This window comes from Notothenia rossii, assembly GCF_949606895.1.
Source record: "Notothenia rossii genome assembly, chromosome: 5".
Taxonomy (NCBI): domain Eukaryota; kingdom Metazoa; phylum Chordata; class Actinopteri; order Perciformes; family Nototheniidae; genus Notothenia; species Notothenia rossii.
The window spans coordinates 72,637,240-72,644,480 of record NC_136903.1 but is presented as its reverse complement, the minus strand read 5'-3'; positions in this window follow the sequence as shown (position 1 = coordinate 72,644,480).

Genomic DNA, 7,241 nt, shown 5'->3' with positions numbered 1-7,241 from the left:
TTAGCATAAGCAAATGGTAAGCCTGGCTTTGTTCACAGGTACTAAACCTACCACCTAGAAAACCCACTTATTTCCAAGTTGTATTTCGTTTGTTTTATCTGTGCAAAAACAACAATTCAAATAGGAGCTGTTGTTTACTAGACTTATTTACTTTTCTTTTGGCCAGTATCAGTACTACCTGGAATCTCCGCGGGTTGCTTGGCAACTGGCCTTGGCCTTGGAGTGACTAAATGAAAAGTGCGCTTATAAAGAAAATGGATTATTATTATTATTAAGTATAATAGTCTGTATTTCTTAAATGAATTACAACCCAGACATTAATCCTAGCCCCAACGCTGATCTAGAGGCCAATGTGTACCCTAACTATGAGTGGTTAATCATTATATCTTTATTGGTATTGATGGTACATTTGTTTGTAAACATCTGACTTGGACCGGCAATTGTAACTATCAGTTTGTACTGATCTCTCTTTCATCAGCACCATTTTGCCAACCTTTGACTTTTGATATGAGATATTAAATCCCCTTGACATATAAATATTTAAAGAGCAACTTGCAGGTTTTTTCTTTTACTAGATTTATGCTTAAACTTCCCTGAAAAACAATTAAAAAAGTTAATGGAGGATTTCATATGTTTTACGAGACATAAGGGCAGGAATTTATGCACATTTAGGGGAAAGGGGACATTCTATTTCGTATATGGCTTCGCCCTCTAAGGCTATCGCTATTGGGTAATCCCCCTGCTCACCCACGCAGCACTGAAATACTTGTAGTCCACGCCCACCCGTAAGGTGGTCCCCACCCTCGGGCTCCCTTCCGGTATAAATAGGAAAGAGGCCCGAAAATCTGCTCCCTCTTTTCTTCAGCACACCGTTACTGAAGCAGAGTAAACATGAGTAACAATTGTGTGAGAGATTGTCCCTTATGTGGCTCTGGGTTCATAATGAGTTATGACCAGCACACAGTATGCAAATCCTGCCTGGGGTCAGAGTACGCGTTCGCGGCTCTAAACCAGCAGGTAGCATGCACAGACTGTGCCCGTCTCCCCTCGGGTGACAGGAAGCGGAGAGCGGACGCTCTTGCTGCTGCGGCCGAGGAGTACGATTGGCCCGTCCAGGCTTACGAGCCCGCGGACGGGGGCCGAGTGTCCCTGGGGCCGAGTGCCGGGCAGGAGTCCGACAAACTCCTACCCCGCCTCCCTCCACGGTTCACCGTTCGGCTCTCCTCTCCCTCGGACGGGGGAGACAGAGTCGGAGCAGGGTGCCAGCTTGGCGGCCGAACATGCTTTCCCCCTCTCCGTCACCACAGCGCTATCGCCCGCCAGGCCGACCGGGTGCATCAGTGTGCCTTTCAGGCGGTGGCGAATAACATCGCACTGCTCTACAACTCGGTGGTGACGCTAGTAGAGCGATCCACCACCTTGGCCGCTGACGAGGCGGAGGAAATCAGCAAGGCGGCCAGCACGGCGTTCACTCTGTGCGTGTCCGTCACTGTCTCCCAGGCGAGGATTTCCACGTGGGTGACACAGATCCAGCGCCACCTCTGGCTGAAGCAGGCGTCTGTTACGGAGACGGCCAGAAAAGTGCTACTGGACGCTCCAATCAGCCCGGACGGGCTGTTCGGACCCCAGTTCCACGCCATGGTGGAGTTCATGAAGACGGCCGCGGAACAGGCGGACGGCATTCGCCAGCATGTCAGCTGGCTCCAGCCTGCTGAGCGCCCACAGCGGCACCAACGCCCGCAGCAGCCGCGACGTCCACGCAGGCAACAGAAGCCCGCAAGCGGAGAGACGCCCACAGCAACCGCCTCAGCATCAGGCTCGCCCTTCAGCGGCTGCAGGGGCTCCGTCCCACGTCTCCGCTCCCCCGCCACCCCAGAGACAGGGTCTCCCGGTGGCGAATCAAAGGGGAGTGAGGCTCCCCCGCTCCTGGTCTGCTCCGCGAGAGCCTCCGAGGAAGCAGAGCCGGTAATTAAGCCAGCTGCCACTAATCTGTTGATTAAGTAGACAGAACGGCTCGCTGCAGAAGCCTGCCGGTTTTAACCTTGGTTAATAACCTGCAGAGCTCGCGGCATTCCTCCGTCCGAGATAGGCCTCCTACAAACGGTCATAATAAACCCATGAGCGCCGTTATAACGCCTCATGTGGGCAGCACTGCACACCTCCATCCATCCCCTGAGCGTGTACACGCCTCATGATGAGAGCCGGAGTGAAATGCAGCGTGTGGAGGCTCCCTGGCGTGGCTCATCGCCATGACGACCACAGAACATCTCGAGCATGTGCGCTCGCTCTCAGAGTGTTTCTCAGAGTGTTTCTCAGAGTGGTAGCGCGTGTGTCTGATGGACAGATGGATGAGCAGGCTGATCAAGCAGAGGGTACACCCTGCAGTTCGCCTCCCTCCCTCCCCCCCACACACAGTTCAATGGGATACAGGAAACACTCCTGTTATCCCAGGAACAGTCTTGCGCTCCATTCAGAGCTGCTGGAACTCCTGTTGAAAGAGGATATTTCCAGGGTTCCTCAAAGGGAGGAAAATCAGGGTTTTTTACTATCGTTATTTTTCTAATCCCGAAAAAGACTGGGGGAATGAGACATCCTCGATCTGTCAGTATTCCACATGCTTACGATCAAACAGGTGCTGGAATGTGTTCACCAGGACGACTGGTTGACTTCCTGAAGGATGCATACTTCCACGTACCCATCATCCCGAAACACAGGAAATTCCTGCGTTTCTCATTTCAGGGAATATCATACCAGACTGCGGTTCGGATATTCCCTGGCTCCTCGCATTTTTGTGTAGAGAAGGCTGGAGCCACTACACAGAGGAGGGATGAGAGTGTGGTTTTCTCTGGATGACCTGCTATTTGCTGGCTCGCTCCAGGGAGGAAGTCACTTTACAGACGGTACATCTCGTATCGCATCTGTCAAAGCCTGGGTTTCATAATAAATTGGAAGAAGAGCTGTCCTTTTCCCTCTCAGACAATCGTTTATCTGGGCGTCGAATTAAACTCAGCCAGCAGAGCGCGGCTCTCGCGGCAGCGAGTGGAGAAACTGACAGCTCTCCTCCGGCGTGTCACAACCCGCACAGCCCTCTGACGCAGCTGCTCGGCGTTGGCGTCAGCTGATCACGTGATGATCCCCCTGGGTCTCTTCCAACAGGGGGAAACTCCAGAGTTCACTCACTCCATTCGCTGCAGAAGCCTGCTGTTTTTAACCTATTGGTTTATAAACTGCAGAGCTCGAGGCATTCCTCTGTCCCAGATATGCCTCCTACACATGGTCATAATAAACCCACGAGCACCGTTTTAACGCCTCGTGTGGACAGCACTGCACACACCACTCATCCCCTGGGCGATGGCGTGGCTCGTCACCATGACGACCATTACGGCACATCACAGAGAAGCCTCTCCCCCCAGCAGTTCCATGGGATACAAGAAACACTCCTGTCATCCCAGGAACAGTGTCTTGCGCAGTTTTTACTCCCGCTATTTTCTAAATCTCTGAAAAGAACAGGGGAGTTGCCCCGTTGCTGTACAATCAAACATGTGTTGATTCGCACAGACAACAGGCCACGGCTATGGAAGCAGCCATACCTCAATCGCCAGGGAGGATTACGATCTGTGCAGCTTCTGAATGCAGCCACGCGGCTGCTGTTCTGGGCGCGCACACACGTTGCTCTCATCAGAGCAATGTATATTCCCGGCAAATTGAACAGAGGGGCTCGCAGAGCGCAGCAGCCGTGTTATGCGAGGAGTACGGAGACTCAGACCTGTGTCACGCCAACACACTCTCACTCCATAATCGTCCAGGAGCGACGTTTGGTCAGAGTCCCGTGGCGTGCAGTTGTGACGCTCCTAGGCTCCTTCAGCTTCATAAAGGGACGCAAATAGCTTTCAGCTGATTGCAATGTATTCCCATCTGCGGCGGGATTTGACGCTCATGGAAGCACGGCATTCGTTTGTGTCGGCTGCACTTAAAGTCAATGTGAGCGTCCATTCCCATTGGATAACAGAGAATTGTACACCCGGAAGTAAGTATTCCCCTTACTGTCGATTGATTTTACAGTGATATCTGCACTACTCATCGACTAAAAAACACCAGATTATCCTTGTTAATTACACAACATTGATTGGTTTAAATTGTGTGCAATGCTTTTGTATTTTTCCCCTTCGATTCGGAGAAACAAATATTTTTTCGGAGCAAAGGATGGCAGAACACTACCCAAAATCCCCAGCTATCGTTTAGGACTACACCTTGTGCTCTGTTTGACAAACCCCGTTTTTTTCACCATTCATTTCAATGGCTGGCGTCTATGTCACGTGATCTTCAAATTTCTCCCTGCAGAAAAAAAAAACATGGCCGAACTTCGTTTTATTGTCAGTGGAAAATGCCTATTTTAAAGTTAGTTTGGCCATTGAAATGCGTTTTGATGTCATTTGATGCGAGAAATATGAGTTGTTATTTCAGATGATGTGTGCAGTGGATGTACATGATCTTTAGTTTGCTAGTTATTACGAAGATTACTTGAGGAAATTGCGTCCATAGAACGTTTTCATTGTGAGCAAGGTGGTTGCTAGGGACGCTGCTATCGATATTATTCCTGTTATGTTGAGTAACTGTTTAATGGTGTTATCTTTATTGCTACCCCCTTCCCCGTAAATGTATAGTGTTGGTCCACAGCGCAAACGTATTAGTTTAACAAAATCCGCATCTAAAGATACGTTATTTTCCCCTGTGCAATTCCAGTCTCACGTCTCACATCACATCGTCATTAACAAATAGACCTAAAACATTTAAAAAATATATATATATACTTTATTCCGAGTGTGCTTGCTTTTCTCTTTGAAAGTCATCACATAGCGGCATTGTAATACACGGTTCGGCTGCATTAAATATTACATATCTGCCGTAGTTCTCTATTTATAGAGCCCTGATGAGAAGACTTCTAGACAAACATGAGGAACTGCCGCCAACACTGAAAACGTGACGTGGATCATAAATATATCAGCAATTAAACAACATCTTACATTTCTTTTCACACAATACGTCTCTTTGCAGGATCAACACTAATTCGGCTGACTTTTATATTTGACCCAATTGGTAGATAGGCTGTATTTACACCATAAAGGTACACAGCTGATAGAAAGGGACACCTGGTGGTTAAAGCATGTTATTGAATTTCATTATTTTTATTATTAGATATTAATAGGATCTCTATAAAGTATATTCATTACTCGTTATTCTCTACTAATAGTTCATTAAAGACTGTATATAATGACTATTTTGCACATCCCTTTCAATATTTCAATATTTCCTAAGGTTTATTGACATATCATATTCACAAACGGTGTAGTTCTGCAATGAATGAAAAACTTGGGTCGCAGGTTCCTCAATAGTGCATTGCAAGACATCTATCAATATTTGTGCATACCTCCAGCAATGTTAACTATGTTGAAGCACTTATTTTAACTGATATTATACATATGTATTATACTCTTATAGGATGTATATAGATATTTCATCTCCGGCCTTGTCAGGTATTGAACAATCAATAAATAAAGAACACAGAATTATTAAATATAAAACACAGAATTTGTGTGATTATACTAAATGATTTACAAATAAACACCACTGCATATTTACAACTGTTACACATGCTGATGTAACGCAAATGTTTCCAACTTGGGATCAATAATATATATCTTATCTTAAGATGATCAATGGCTACTGCCATATTTGCAAAGTTTGCCTCTGAACCTTGACAAGTGCATGTTTCAAGGCTTATCAATTAACAACAGGAGGGGTCACAGACATAAGACCAGCTGTTAAATAAAGCTCTTCTGACCTTAGCTGGCATGTGGGTATATATATTAATGCTGCCCATTATGGGCACAAGCAATTTTCACCCATTTATTAATTATATGTTTTAAATTTGAGTGTTTCCTATCCCCTAAACCTCCAGGGATGTACACAGTATACTGGCAACTTCTTATTATGGGAAATACGAAAACGTCTTTTAAAACTACAACTCCGAGTAGAGACGTGCCATAGATAGAGAACATGTTGCGATACACAATATCGATAGCAGCGTCCCTAGCAACAAGTAACAAGTAGTTAATAATAATAAAAGACATTAAGAAAAAGGCATTTTAAACAGTCATTAAAAAGCAACACAATCTACCTGCATTGCATTACTCTAAACGTGTAATAACGTGCTTTAACCAGTAGGTGGTTTGGGTTAAAAAGCTGTCAAGTTTACAGTGTTAACAAAATAAAATATACTGCTGTTTCTGGTTTAGTTTACGACGGATATATTTTTAGTCATTGTTTTGATATTTGTAACACAAAAGCGATGGAAAAAACCAACAGTAACACAGAAAAGATGTTCTTAACATGACTTAGCGGTCTAGTAGTTAATAAAAAACAATAATATCAAAACAAAATATTACTACTAACTTTATTGTGAAATTCAAACTGAACGGTAAAAGAATAGTTTCCGGTCTATTCTGAGCCCGATCTCTATAGATAAATACAAATAAAGAACTACGACAGATGTGTAATATATTTAATGCAGCCGAACCATTTATTACAATGCATTCATGTGATGACTTTCACAGAGTAAAGCAAGCACTGCTGAATAAAGTATGATTTTATCTTTTACGAAACGTTTTTTTTTTATATGGAATGCAGTTGGAGATCAACCAATCACAGAGCTTGAGAACTAATCACAGGGTTTGTCAAACACATGGTCAAACAGAGCACATGGTGTAGTCCTAAACGATAGCTGGGGATTCTGGGTAGTTTAGTGTCTTCTGCCATCCTTTACTCTGAAAAAATATTTGTTTCTCCGAATCGAAGGGGAAAGATACAAAAGCATTGCACACAATTTAAACCAATCAATGTTGTGTAATTAACAAGGATAATCTGGTGTTTTTTAGTCGATAAGTGATGCAGATATCACTGTAAAATCAATCGACAGTAAGGGGAATACTTACTTCCGGGTGTACAATGCTCCGTTATCCAATGGGAAAGGACCCTCACATTGCCTTTTAAGGGCAGCCGACACAAACGAATGCCGTGATTCCATGAGCGTCAAATCCCGCCGCAGATGGGAATACATTGCAATCAGTTGAAAGCTATTTGCGTCCCTTTATGAAGCTGAAGGAGCCTAGGAACGTCACAACTGCACGCCACGGGACCCTGACCAAACGTCGCTCCTGGACGATTATGGAGTGAGAGTGTGT